The 15,532-nt window shown below is 39.4% G+C and overlaps 1 long non-coding RNA gene across 1 annotated transcript; it reads left to right on the top strand.

Annotated features, from left to right (window-relative positions):
- The first annotated feature begins 1,250 nt into the window (after positions 1–1,250).
- LOC120309555 lies at positions 1,251–5,933 on the top strand. Its single transcript, XR_005557114.1, has 3 exons — positions 1,251–1,495; positions 4,050–4,120; positions 5,795–5,933. It is a non-coding gene; the product is annotated as an uncharacterized LOC120309555 (long non-coding RNA).
- Positions 5,934–15,532: the final 9,599 nt, after the last annotated feature.

Raw genomic sequence — 15,532 nt, 5'->3', positions numbered from 1 at the left:
AAATAACGAGGATGTACCATAGAGTCAATTTTCCCAATCTAATAGCCTCCATATGTGGACTGATGGCCAAAGTGGCTGATAATTCTGAGAATTTTCTTTCCATATGTTCAGTTAAGTATGTTCTTCTATCTGCCCTCTCCCTACTCAGATTGCTGGTTACTTTCTGGTTTTGTTCTCATTGGATTGTCAACAGGAAAAGCAAATGCTGAAAGTAACATTGCCTTGATGTGATATGAGTTCTGCCTCTTTTCTATATGCATTGTGATGTTATACAACATACAAAACTGGCACAGCTTGCATTGCAATGGTGATACTTTCATCCATTTGCATTGTTGATCCTTTGTGTTTGGGACCTCTGCTATAAGCCAGCTCTTGAATAAGAGGTATCTACACAACTGAAATTAATTGCCCTACCTGGCAAGAAGCTGCTAGACAGTTACTGCTTTTAATTTCTTTTGATTAAAACATTCAGTGGAAGCATGCTAAATGGGTAAAATTGTTATAGATCAGCTCTTTCTCTTTGCAACACATAGAAAGATTGTGATACTCTTCTGGGGTAATTCATATAAAGATTTTTGCCCTAAAAATGATTGAATGGGTTTATTTATTTGGTTACCTTGCTGAAGATTGAGATTGTTCTGCTATGTCTCATTTGCAAAGGTATAGTAACTGAAAGCAGGAATTGGAAAGATTGAATTGCAATACTTAAAAAAGACAATATTCTGCTTTATCTCCTGAAGGAAAGAAACACCACTTATTTATGCTCCATTAACTTTTGCCTTGACTACTGCAATCTTTTTCTTCCAGATTTATTGGATTAGCTTCTTGACCTTTTCACCTCTATCTGGCACTGGTCTGTCAAAGTCATTCTCCTCTCTGCACACCCTGAATTCATTTATAATCCCTACAACAATTTCCAGTCTGCTCTTTGCCCTTCTCTTCCAACCCCTTGCCTATTTCATCACCCCACTTTTTAAAAACCTCTTTTTTTTTTTACTCTACCTTCATTTCTTCAGCACCTATTTTAAAAAATGCTTCCTTTTCTGAGAAATGTGGATAAGAAGAATTTGAGGAGACATCTTTATTTTTATTCATGATTAATGTTATGACATGTAGAGGAACTGACAAGTCTATATTTTTCCCAGCTGCCATCTGTCAGCAGCCCTATCAAATTATGACATGAATCAAATGATGTAACATGACACAATTTTTTCTGCAGAATTTATTAAGAAGATGTTGACTTGGTCCTGATGACGATACGTAGAGCATACTTGGAAACTGGAAATGGTTAGGGAGGCAAGCCATGGCTTCAGGCAATATAATGACTCACCTGGTTTTTTCAACTGGTTCTTCTTCACTTTCTGGTCCTAATATCCTTTTTCCGCATAATTCTATGAACATCATCTCCACTCATTCTGAGATGATGGAAACATAAATGCAACTTGTCCTGCAAGACCCATCAACACAACTTGGCTGCAATTCAGAACCATTCCAGGTATGAAACCATGCTGCACCATAGTTTTTTTTTAACATACAGGTAGTTCTCAACTTACAGCCATTCGTTTAGTGACTGTTTGAAGTTACAGTGGCACTGAAAAAAGTGATTTATGACCATTTTTCACAAAAGTGTTGCAGCATCTCCATGGTCAAATGATCAAAATTCAGATACTTGGCAACTGGCTCATATTTATGACAGTTACAGTATCTCGGGGTCATGTGATCATCTTTTGTGACCTCCTTACAAGCCCACAAAGTCTCTGGGGAAGCCAGATTCACTTCACAATCGTGCTCCTAACTTAACAAGTACAATGCTTCTCTTAAGAATTAGGGCAGTGATGGCGAACCTTTTAGAGACCGAATGCCCAAACTGCAACCCCAAACCCACTTATGTATTGTCGGATGCCGAGTGGGTTGGCCAATTGGGTGGGCATGTCCTGTTGGGTGGGCGTGGCTGCGGTGGTAATGGCAGACTGGGTGGGACTAAAAAGTTCAATCAATCAATTCCAACTTTGCAAGATCTTTTTTTTTCCTGCGAGAAGTTGAAATTGATTGATTGATTTATTATTATTATTTTGCACATGGCGGCGGAGGCCTAAAGTGAAAAGGTTTTATAAAACCCAGCTGAAGGCCTAGGACTGGGGCGACGGCGCGCATGCCCAGAGAGGGCTCTGCATGCCACCTGTGGCACGTGCACCATAGGTTCGCCACCACGGAATTAGGGCAAGAAAATGGGGTGGGCTTAACAACCATCTCATTTAGCAACAGAAATTTTTTGGCTCAGCTGTGGTTGTAAGTCAAGGGCTACCTGTATTGAGAATAAATGTCTTGATTTTTCAAAACAAAGTTTGTTGCTTATTTTTATATTAGATGCAATCAGTTTGTGCCTTGTGCCATGTTTCTGACAATCCTAGGTTGAAATTAAGGACAACTGTAGAGTCATTCTTCTTAGAATGTTCTGTCAGAATATATGTGGGGAAATGGATGCTGCCTTTGGGAAAGTGAGAGAGGTTATCGGTTGCTCTGGTGTCATAGAAAGGTTTCTGGTCTAAATGTCCATACATTTTTCACCGTTCAGTTGGAACTCTGGTCTCAATTTCAGGTGCTAATATGTCTGCACCAAAAGATAAAATTACTAGTGCCAAACATCTTGATTCACTGGAATGTGTCAAATCCATGCAGTTCATGACACAACCTAAAGAATACAAAACAGTCTTGTCATATCTTGGGATCAGATGTCCTTCCTTAGTGATTTAAACTAGCTCTCTCTTTGGATTGGCAATTTATATCACTATATCAGCATATGCACAGGAAAAAGAGGAAATGTTTTCTTTACTTGCTAAACAGTAAATATTTATGTACTGTTTTCCCATTGGGAGCGATCATATTTATGACAGCATTGGGTAAAGTTTACAAAGTTTATGAAGGCATGCAAATCATATAACTTCCTCTTGAAATATGGAATTCTATCATGTTAAAAAAAGCATTAGGCATTAATTATAGAACGAATGCAATTTTTGGTGATGCTACATTTAAAGGACGTGATATGACCTTTATATCCTATTCACACAAAGTAAAAATAAATAAATCCTTGCATAACTTTGGAACAGTCACTCTTTGTCAGTCCAACCCACCTTACAGGGTTGTTATTATGGGGAAAATTATAAGGATAGCATCAGTCAGTTTGAGCCCATTTTGGACTGTCTGCCACAACTGTAACTAAAGGCTAATTTTACTCAAGAATGCATATGCTATTTTAAGCAACATAGATCTCTAATCTAGAGATAGTGTTGTAAATCAAAATACTACTGCGTGCATCCCACCAACGAAGAGCTACATGCAATGTACTAAGATACAGAATGTGCTAAATTACTGGATACGGAATAATGGATTTGACTTCATGGGCTGTAATCCATACTGTGCAAATATTTCTGTGTGCAAATTATTCTTTTAAAATTATGGTTATTTGTCTCCAGTACCCCAACTTCAAATTGTTCCACTCTTGGAAGTTTTTGAGTTGTAGCATTCTGAATATGGTTCAGCCCACATATTTCAATCCAGCAGTGCCGAACACACAAAGCCAATGGAATTTCTGGAAGAGCTCTCAAATTTCACTGATACACAGTACTGTGTCTTCAGCGCCAGTGCGGGGGCTAAGCTTTAATCTTCTTTTCAGTCAGTAAACAGAATGGTTTCATGCATGAAAATTGAGCTGATTTTAATTCTATTATTATGGAAAATTTCAGTTTCTGGCGAGCACAGCTATCAAGAATCTGTGCAATTTGTCTGGCACTAATGCACTGGTGACCACACATTGCTTCACCCTAGATTTTAAGTTTTCTATTAAATGAGCTGCTGTAACACTAATAGGTGTCTGCCTGCATGTATTCGGTATATAGACATTGTTATGAGCACAAGTATATGCAAGATGGTTATAAAGATTTATCTCAGTCTCCACATGGTTTCTCAGTTGCTCACCAGCTTCTTGGCTCTGGAGTCTGCTAACAAAACAAAGCTTTTCTTATGTTCTTAGCTGGACTGTTTTTTTATAGCAGGACAAGGACTCTTCCACCATTTTGTGGGAGGAAAGAAGTTGCCCCTTGTACTCTCCTATAGAATGGAGGTAAGCATATCTTCATCACAGTCCCTGCGTTTTAGGTGGAAATCCTATTTTTTTTTAAAAAAAATGGATACTTTCTGATACAAAATAAGAAGTTAGAGCAAATTTTTTGCTTATTAGCAATTTCCTTCTGCTTCTAGACATTATTTGAGGGTTGTAATAACTGTGTGAGGATTTGAGAAGACCTTGGAAGTCTAGACCAGGAGGTCATCTAGCCCAGGGGTAGGCAATCTTGGCTCTTTTATGACTCCCAGAATTCTGGGAGTTGAAGTCCACGAGTCATAAAAGAGCCAAGGTTGCCTATCCCTGATCTAGCCCAACAAATACAGGAATCCACTACTGTACTACTGTTACCCTGACAAATGAACAACCAGCCTTAATTTACACACTTCCAAACAAGGAAAGTCCACCACCTCCCAAGGCAGTTTGTTCCATCACAGGACAGCTTGTCAGGAATGTTTTTCCTGATGTCAAATTGAAAACTATTTTCTTTTAATTTAAATCGTTTTTTTCTTATTCAGTTCAATTTTAATTTATTAATATTTGTTATAGCCACCTACTCCATTAGACTCTAGGCAGCATACAGAAACATCCCCCCCCAAATAAAACAATAAACAGTTGAAAGACATGTAAGGAGTCATCCCACTACATTTATATTATTTCCTCATAAATTATACTAGGATTTTCTGATCTAAGAATTTAAATGTATTTCTCATAGATTATAGTTCAGTATACAATACTTCTAATTACAGCAATATAGTGATGTTTTTTCACCAGAACACAAGTCTATTGGATATTCTTTATGGTTTCCATTTTCAGCCTAATAAGATTCAGTCTTCTATAGTCAATCTTCCCAGGTTTTGTTCAACCTGTTTACTAGTTTTCTGAGGAACAACCCATCTCATGCAGTAGCCCATAATCAGATCATGATTACTATGGGCTCCTTTAGGAATGGTTATAGGGTTTTCATGCCAATGGAATGTGTAGTGGAACTGATGCCATACCCCAAAACTGTCTAGTGTTGATCTTTCCCATTCAAAAAATCCACTGGAGATGCACTTTTTAAATAGTTAAGATTTTAAATAAAGAAATCCAGGAATCACTTCCACTTTTATTTTAAATTTTTAAAAGGTTGGCATATTTATAGCAGCAACAGACTCTTTGTACAGAGTCTTTTTCCTGCATTCAGGACTTCCAGGAATGATCAAGAGATGAAGCAGTGTTATATGATTATTCCAGGAGGGTGCCAGAAAAAGAAAGATTTTAATGCTTCTGTGAACGTGCCAGTCTTTTTTTTAAGCTATACAATTCAGTCATTTAGCTTAGATATTATGTAAGAGATAACTTATTGTTTTTAAAGAAATCCAGAGGAAACAATGCCCCAAAATTGCCAAAACAGACATATTCCTCATTGGCCTCTGCCTCTGTAATGGGAATAAATTTACCCTATTTCAGACAGACAGATTTTGTGAAATGGGAACCTTTACAAATATTGGAGGGAGTATTCATTCTGCCTCTTTCCACCCAGGCAGAGAGAACAGTGTCATGTAATATGTGCAGAAGGAAGAGATTTATCAGGCGTTCTCCCAGCACAAATAATAGATGGCATGCATTACAGATGTTGGTATAATTGGTGGCACATCATAAATACTGTCACTATTCTCATTTTTCCTGCAGTTCTGGGGAGGATGCCAGGACCTATGACTGGATAAATATTCTTCTGTGATTAGAAGGTGGACCCATCAATCATTCAGTTCCACTGTATCTACTTTCTGCTCATCCTGCTTTTTATAGATAAACTAAAACAACATAGCTATTTTATGGGTGTTGTGTCCTTCTTTCTTTCTATAGGGCTATAAAGCTCTAAATCACATACAGGAGTAAATTTCCCAATTCAGACTTGAATGACTTCATAGGGTTCCACTTTTTTCATTTGGCCCTGGGTTTAGTGCAAAACTGTTATTTGATGGGGAAATCCAATAGGTAACTTTTTTACAGACTTAAGAATAGCAAACCTACTAACAAGTTATTTCTTAGTAATAAAGAAGAAGTGATAGAGAGAGTTGAAGTTGCTGGGTGAAAGTGACCATGTCATACTGGAATTTAATATAATGCTAACACTAGCAATAGAAAACAATCCAACCAGTGTCTTAAACTTCCAAAGAGCTGACTTTAACAAACTCAGAGAGAATCAAGTAAGGATCCCATGGATGAAAATCCTAAAGGGGAAAACAACCCAAGAAGTGTGGGAAACTCTGAAAAATGTGATCACAAAAGCCCAGACTAGCACAATACCATTGAGAAAGAAAAACAAGAAATCCAAGAAGAAACCAGCATGACTACACAAAGATCTCTCTAACAAACTAAAAGACAAAAAGGACAAATACAGAAAGAGGGGCACATAACTAGGGCCCATTATCAGCGACAGCCAGAATATGCAAGATGAAGTCAGGAACACAAAGGCTCAGAATGAACAAAGACTTAAAACAGAAACCAAGGATAATAAAAAAAAAGTTTCTTCCAACATACTAACAACAAGAAAAAAGTCAAGGAAACTATAAGTCCACTAAAGAGAGAAGGAAATAACAGGCAACAGGGAGAAAGCAGAGCTGTTTAACTCATGCTTTGCATCAGTCTTCACACAAAAAGAAACTATAGCCCAACATACTAAAAAAAACCCACTGCAAAAGACAAACTAGAAACAAAAATTAAAATAAGCAAGAAAATGGTACGAGAATACCTATCTGACTTTGACGAATATAAATCACCAGGAACCGACAGATTACCTACCAGAGTTTTGAAGGAGCTGGCAGATGTTATATCAGAACCATTGCACCACATTTTTCATAAATCCTGGAGCACTAGGAAAGTACTTGAGGATTGGAAAAGGGCTGATGTGGTTCCCATCTTCAAGAAAGGGGAAAAAATGGACCCAGGAAATTACAGACTAATCAGTTTAACATCAATACCTGGGAAGATCCTAGGAAAGATAATAAAAAACAGATCTGTGAACAACTGGAAGCAAACAAAGTTGTAACTAGTCACCACCACAGGTTTGTTAAAAACAGATCATGTCAAACCAATCTTATTTCATTTGATAAAGTGACTAAACTAGTAGACCAGCAAAATGTTGTAGACGTAGTATACTTAGATTTCAGTAAGGCATTTGATAAAGTAGACCACAATCTACTACTTGGTAAGCTAGAAAAAGGTGGAATAAACAACATCACCACCATATGTAGCTGGCTGGAAAACCGTACTCAGTGAGTAGTCCTCAATGGGACTACATCCACATGGAGAGAAGTAAGCAGTGGGGTACCACAAGGTTCCATCTTAGGCCTAGTACTCTTCAACATCTTCATCAATGACTTAGATGAGCGAATTGAAGGGAGTAGTCAACACCCCAGAAGACAAACTCAGTATCCAAAAAGATCATGACAAACTTGAACAATGGGCCCTATCCAATAAAATGAGTTTCAGTGTGGAGAAAAGCAAAGTCTTACATTTAGGCAGGAAAAACCAAAGGTACAAAATATAGATTGGGAAACACCTGGCTTAAAAACAGTAAATCTGAGAGAGACCCTGGAGTCCTACTTGACGATCACTTGACTATGAGCCAGCAGTGTGCAGCAGCAGCCAAAAAAGCTAATACAACCCTGGGTTATATAAACAGAGGCATAGAATCAAGATCATTAGTACCGCTTTATAAAACCCTAGTAAGACCACACCTGGAATACTTCAGCCAATTTTGGTCACCATATCACAAAAAAGATATTGAGAGTTTGGAAAAAATTCAGAGAAGAGCAACTAAGATGATTAAAGGCCTGGAGACTAGCGGATTCATTTATGAACCAGCTAACCACAGGTTTCAACATCATCAGCAGTTCCTTCAGCAAGAAGGTCTACTTACTTTTTGAAAAGAACTTTGGGTGTAAGAGAAAGGCAGAGGAAAGAAATGGCAGATGGTTGAAAAGCTGGATCTTTTCTCTCTTCTCCATCAACATGAATTAGGCTAGGAAAAAAGTCCTTCAAATGATGAAGAATGGGAGATAAAGAGCTTTCCTCACTTAGAAACTGTCTCCTATTTATAGACAGCTCAGTGCTGTCTAACCTTACTGACAGCACTTTTCCAAATTTCATTCAGAGATATTTCATGACTCCTGTAACCTGAACTTTCTAATTGGAGATGCCAAAAACTGAACCTGGACATTCTGTGTGTGAAACCTATGCTTATCAGCTGAACTAGGTTCCCTGCCATCCCTCAATCAATGCCTCATATTTGAATGAAACAGTCTTGTGAACCAACCCACATGACTGGCTCCTGCTGCCTCTCTACTGACTCTGAAAAACAAGATTTTTGAAGTCTTGCTGATTGAAATATTTTATTTGTCTCTTTTATACAGAAATATCATAGATTTAGAACTAAGACCCTTTGTATGTAAGATGCAAGTTAAACTCCTGGGCTCAGTTTAGCAGGAGTGAATTACATACACACTGAACAGGCTTATCACAAGCTAATCTAAGTTTGTCAATTAACTTTGCTGCTATTAGTTTAACTGTAAAGCTCAAGAGTCAGATTTCCTCAGAGGTATCTTATAACCCAACTCACAACTGCCTTGACAGGCAGTATGGTCAGTGAATAGTGACAGAGAATTGAAGCTGAGCCAAGCAAACCAAGTTCCATATGTCAGGTCAGCTCTTAACTTTCTGGGTGGCCTTAGACAAACTGCTTTATTCACCCCGTTTTAAAGTAGGTATAATTACTGCCTGCCTCATAAGATAAAGATCATAAAACACTTTCTGCCTGAGTGCAAGGTAACCCTTAAACTTATAAATAGCTCTTTGTCGGTAAATTCTCCTCAGGCCTTCTAGGTTTCATCCAAAGCGAATGGTGATTTGATGTATAGCCGAACAGAGTTGTAGGTAGATGAGGGCATAACTCTTCCAAAAGCTATAGTGGGTTTCCTTTTGGTTCATATTCCAAACAAGCTATCAAGTGGGAAGACAGACAGGCTGGCCAACTGTATCTGCTCTCATGATTTAAAAAATAAAATGTTACACATACCAATAAGGAAATAAATAAGAAGAAAATGGATAAGGAAAAAAAAATCTCCACAAAACTGATGTATCTAATATATATATAGAACTGGTCTTCCATTTGTTACCTGTCACGTTACAAACCATTTCATAGGTCATTAAGTCTGCTTACCTAACCATTGGGGAAAACATACATTCAAATAGAATATTTGTAATTCAGGGTTGAACTGTGGAGTTTTTTATGTTCTCAGAGTGTGGTTGCTTGCCTGCATATATTTCATTACCCAACTAGATAGCATCATCAAGTGTTTCCTTGAACTGATGATGTTATCTAATTGTTATCTAATGAAGTGTCTGCAAGCAAATAACCAGATTCAGAGAGCACCAAGTACTCCACATATAAATTGGTATAGTTAGTCAAAGTGTTTAAATCAGGGGTGTCCAACTTGGCAACTTTAAAACTTGTGGACTTCAACTCCAGGAATTCCCAACCAGCATGGGTCAGTGAGGAATTCTGGGAGTTGATGTCCACAAATTTTAGTTGCTGAGATTGGATAGCCCTGATTTAAATAGTCCTCTCTTTGCATTTCTTAAAAATTCATTCAGATATGGAAAGTGAGGCTGATACTTTGAGCTGCTGTAGAGTGTAGATGACCTTGTAATATCTGACATAAAATTACACAGTAGTCCTGACTGTTATTGTCCTATAAGCAGCCAAATGAATGGCATATAATCATTCGCCTTCAGATAGAGAACCCTCCCGTTCCTTGTTTCTCGATTCCTTATATATGTTGAATATTTAATTTAGTATTTATATTTATATGTGGTTATTATAGGTTCATTAGCTACCTGATAATAAAGTAATAAATTTAGCACTAGGTGTAGGCCATGTCTGAATATTGAAAGGTATTTTAGCTGAGCTTTTGTCATAGCACAATTTTTGGCAGATGATTAAAATAGTAATTCCTTTTAATTGATCTAAAGTATACATTCCATACTCCAATAACTGTTTTGATATTATCCTGTTTAGATTCCCCATAACATTAATTCAGAATGATTCCAGATCAGAGTGGAACATATGAGTGGGAAACTCTATACTTTCCAAGATAGTCAGATGCTTTCCCAACTTACAAGAAATATCTCATTTTTGTCAGTTGCAAATAAGTTCATGAGGCCATTTGTTTTAGCATGAAAGCTACTTGCTGGTTATAGAAGAACATATTCATTGACCAAATTTAAGTTCTTATTACAGTGCTTAAATTCTTTCTCAACTTAACTAGTTAATGTTAGTTCTATTGGCAGAAGCACTCTCTTAACTGGCCATTGAAGTTTCTAGAATAAAAAAGTGAATTACAAACAAAGAAGGGGATTTAGAAAATAAGGAAGGAGATTTTCCTAAAATAAATTCCTTAAAACATACATTACATTTTTGAAAGTATATTTTGAGAATAGATTGTTGTACGTCATATTATGTAAGTCACCTATTGGCAAAATAATTCATTTTTAAAGTAATGGTTTTATTCCAAATATTCAGTTTAAGTAAAAAATATCTATCCATGTTTATTGCCAATAACAGTATTCTTAAATATTTAATTTTAATACTTAAATTAAAAATAAAATCAGATTAGTCATCGGAAATACATCTTTAGGTACTATACTCTCAGCCCAATATGAATTATAGCCTCCAGAGAAAAATGATTTTGTAGCCTCCAAAAGTATTATCTGAGATTAAACTAATTAATTGTACATTGAAAAGAGCTTCTAAATCAGCAATTAATTTAATTTTTTTGGGCAGAGGAGACTCCGGAGTATCAATAAACATAAATGTATAATCAACACTATTTTATTGTCCTTACTTGCATATAACAAACTGTGAATCTCACTATATGTTGGCAGGAGCACTAAGAGAGTGTTCCTGCCAATAATAACTAGCTAAGTTGAGAAAGAATATAAGTCTTGTGATAAGAAGTTAAATTTGGTCAATGAATACATCCTTCTATAACAAACAGTCAAGGAAAAAGAGGATATTCTGCTATACATCCTTCTCCAAAGAAAGAGCTTTGTAAAATTTCATTAGTGCTCATTTCTGTTTTCAGAAAGAAAGAATTATCCAGTCTTAAAATTTCTAGAAAAATAAAGTTTTGAAAAAAAATTAAAATGCAGTTTTGCTCTAAATTCTTTCTGCAGGCTGAAATTTATTCTAGTTCATCACTCATCTTGACTTTGTATTATCTGCTACTCAGAACTGCCCTTCTGTCAAAGCCAAACAATGGGATAAATGTTGCTTCCTGTCATGCTGCATTGTTAATGGGACTCACCCTATGCAGTTGGTCTTTCCTTTTACCTGTATTTAGGTATTTACCTGTATGTCTTTAACAATATATTTGCTCCTTCCTTTAATAGCAGAATCATCTCAAGCACATGAGTTAAATAGGGAGGAGACTAATGACCAGCAAAGATGCATGCATGAGTAGTAAGTAGTTAAGCTAGACTGACTGGTTTCTAACTCCATATAGCCACTGATATTCCTTGAGTTTCCACATTTCTTTCCTGACTCACAGTTTGTCACCTGGCAGGTCCTTCATTTTCCTTCTGACAGTAATTTGAGACTGGGTGATCAAGGAGCTAATCTTTCTGGAGAAATGACATGGGTCACTGCAGAGGATGCTTGGGAAATCTTGTAAGGAGGGGTGAGTGATGGGAGCACATCAAAACATAAGACTCAGCTAGCTAGCATGCTTGTCAGGTATCTCAGAGTTGCCTTGTGGCAAGACGGACAGCAAACAAATTTAACAAATAAATAAAAATGGTTCTCAGATATGCATTGGCTTAACATATCTGCTACATCTCACTACAGCCCACTCTGCTGTCCACCTATCTGGCCACATCTTATTTCTCACTCCACCCAGTTCAAACATGTTATAACTCAATTTTCTTCAACCACCTGCCTAAAATCATCAAACTAGAGCCAGACACCTGTAATTTTCTCTAACCAATCACTCACACACCCTCTCTTTGTAATCACAGTAGAATTTAGGATGAAAATTATTTCATGGCATTGCCTCAAGGAGCCAAAGTGAAGCAACGTACATGAGACAGAAAATCCCAACAGAACAATGAGGGATAAGCAATCTTATAAGCATGCTTATGCTGTATATCTAGAACTAAACTTTTCTTTCTCTCTCTTTTAATCTCTGAAACTATATATACCTGTAGCCCGGTGCCCAATTATTCACTGTAAATTAACCTGGGAAGTACTGCTAAAATATAATTCCTTTAAATCTTGCAGGCCCTACAAAAAGAGTTTCGCTAAAGCCTTAAACTGAAAGTTTAATTAGTAGACAGAAACAACTCAAAATAATAACACAGTAAAAATGAAGCTTTAAAGATAGCTATAAGGGAATAGACACTCTTGTTTAATAACAGACTTCATCTGACAGTAATAATTGACAACTGTGAGAAAGCATGGGGCAGAGGGGGGGAAGAAAGAGCTACAAGCATTCCTCAATCAATCTTTGTGTCTCTTATGTCTGTCTAATTGAACAGAATTCACAGTGCTCTTGAGTCCCTTGTCTCTCTTAAATAGGAAATTATCTTCAGTGAAGATATGGGAGGAAACGTTCCATTTCTATTTTTCAATTGCATTTACAATTACAGTACTCTCAAACACAAGTTTAAAACTAAGAGTGTCTCTACTTGGAAACTCCATTTGAAATGAAATAAAATAACAGGCAACAATATCCAGTACTGAGTTTTTAATGGTATTTCTTACATGTCCTGCAAAGCGCTTAACCTTTTTGACATATTGCTGGCAAAAATATCTGATCATTTTTGTTGAGTCCTCAGCGAAAGGCACTAACTTCATGAGTCATTTGGTAGTTCTCAGGAGCCTCTTTATTGATGTTCAGCAGCCCTGTTACAACGCCGAGGCACACAAGCCTCTCTCCTTCTCTTAAAGACAATCCCCAGGCCAAACGGCAACATTTGGCGCGCTTTGCACTTCACGCATGCACGCGAGTGCTGGCGCCAGCCAGTCTGGTCCCGGGCAGCTTGCAACTGCCCGGGACTGTTGCAACATCCCGAGCCTGCCTTTGCAGGCTCAGGACACAACACCCCTCCCCCCCCCGGCTAAAACTACAATTACATGAATAGTTACACGCGACCTCAACACAAGCGTGGGAGCCATGGTACCAAGCTGTAATGTTTTGGGCTTCATTTCCCATTGTTCCTTATTCCAAACTTTCACAGGAACACCCTCTTACTGTTTCTGCTTTGCCAGCAGAGTTACAAAATCTTCAAGATATTTAGGAGATCTTTTAGCTCTCTGTGACCTCCGAATTCCCTGGCAACCTCCAAGCACATCTTGTCCAGGGGGTGCAGTGTGTTCGCCCCCTTTCTTTGACCCTGGTGGTCCCCATGGTGGTCCCCATGGACCGTGCCCCGTTGCCTGGCCTGCTTGCTTGCCCACCGGGCTCGTCAGGCCAGGACTTTGTGCTCTCCATAACCTGGTTGACCTGCCTAGTTGCAGGCTCTCTGGCCCTTCTAGAAGGCTGCCACTGTTGAACAACTCTGTAGAGCCTCCCAGGTCTACCCTAGACCTATCCTGAGGCTGCCTTCCTCCGCTCCCCAGTTCCATAGTAGGGCTGTCTGGAATCTCAGTACTGTCCCAAAACTCAGTTGCCCCCTCTGTTATGCCAGAGGTGTCAGAATTGGGATTCGGCCCTCCGACCACCTCCCTATGTAATTGCCCCTTTCTGGGAACATTGGCAGTGTTGGACCAAATAGATGGAGTGTGTGCCAGCTCTCTTGCAAGGTGTGAGTTATTAGAATGCTCCCGGTTATTCTCCCTGACTGGAGTGCTGAATGGTGTTGGTATGTACTGATTATGCCCCCGGGGTAACTCCCTGACTGGAGTAGGCACTGGTGCCTGTGTTCTAGCTGGTTCCCACGAATTCCTGTTCGGAGCACTTGCGGAATCTTGAAATGGGCCGTCTGTGGCCTCTCTGTTAGTGTCTGGCTGCTGCCCACACCCTTCCCTTTGCCCGTAGAGGTCCCCCTCCCCCCCCTGGAAAAGACCCAGGAGTCTCTGCAGGTGAGTCCAGTCTCGTACGCAGCTGGTCGATATGCCTGCGCAGGATACGACCGTCATCCAGGGAAACCTCGTAAGACAAGGGACCTGTAACCTTGCATACTGCGGCAGGGACCCACAAGTGACCTGGCCCGTAATTACGGGTCCATACCGAGGCACCCACTAGCAATTGCCTAGGTGCCCTGGGTTGTGTAAACTCAGGAGGTAGTCTGTCCGGGTGCAACCAATCAAGCTTAGTAGTCAGTTTGCGCCCCCAGCGAAGTTCAGCCGGGCTCTTCCCAGTAGAAGTTGAAGGTGTGGTGCGGTAAGCAAGTAGAAAATCTGCCAACCTGTGATGCCAGTCCCCATATGTCAGTTTCTTTAAAGCATCCTTGGTGATGCGGACCATCCGTTCAGCCATACCGTTGGTGGAAGGGTGGAAAGGTGCAGAGGTGGCATGACGAATCATGTTGGCCTGTAAGAAAGCTTGGAATTCGGAAGAAGTGAATTGAGGGCCATTGTCAGACACCAAAACATCTGGAAGCCCATGTGCAGCAAAAATCCCCCTCAGTACTTGAATAGTCTTTGCAGTTGTGGTGGAAGAGACAGGTACAACCTCAAGCCATTTTGAATGGCTATCAACCAGAACCAAGAAGAATTGACCCTGAAAGGGCCCAGCATAATCAATGTGCACCCTAGACCATGGAGACTGTGTTTCCTCCCATCTGTGCACAGGAGCCTGGGGCATTTCTGGGTGTGAACGCTGACAAAGGTGGCATGCGTGCACCTTAGCTTCAATTTCCTTGTCTAACCCAGGCCACCACAAATGGCTGCGCGCAAGCGCCTTCATGCGTACAATGCCAGGATGACCCTCGCGAAGGGAACCTAAGACCCTAGACCTCATTGAGATAGGAATGACAGCTCTGCTGCCCCACAGCAGACAACCCTGGAAAGTGGATAACTCGTTCCTTTTAAGCCAGAAACTCTGAAACTCAGCGCCTGGACAACTCTCTGGCCATCCAGACAAAATCCAAGATAAGACACGAGAGAGTGTGAGATCTGTGGCAGATTCAGCAGCCACATCTCTGGCATTTAACGGTGACTCAGGCCTGAATTGAAAGGATATTGATGGCAGGGGCAGGATCAGCCTCTACTACTTGCAGGGGTAATCTACTGAGGCCATCAGCATGGCCCATTTCTTTCCCAGGTTTGTGAATTAGCGAAAAATCATAGGCTGACAGAAAAATTGACCATCTCAGCATTCTGGGGGAGATGATATGGGGAGTTTGTTTGTTTGTGGTAAACAGCCC

The sequence above is a fragment of the Crotalus tigris genome, unplaced genomic scaffold, assembly GCF_016545835.1.
Source record: "Crotalus tigris isolate CLP2741 ecotype Arizona unplaced genomic scaffold, ASM1654583v1 scf7180000018030.5226217, whole genome shotgun sequence".
Taxonomy (NCBI): domain Eukaryota; kingdom Metazoa; phylum Chordata; class Lepidosauria; order Squamata; family Viperidae; genus Crotalus; species Crotalus tigris.
Note: the sequence above shows the minus strand (reverse complement) of the source record. Positions and strands in the feature narration are given on the sequence as shown.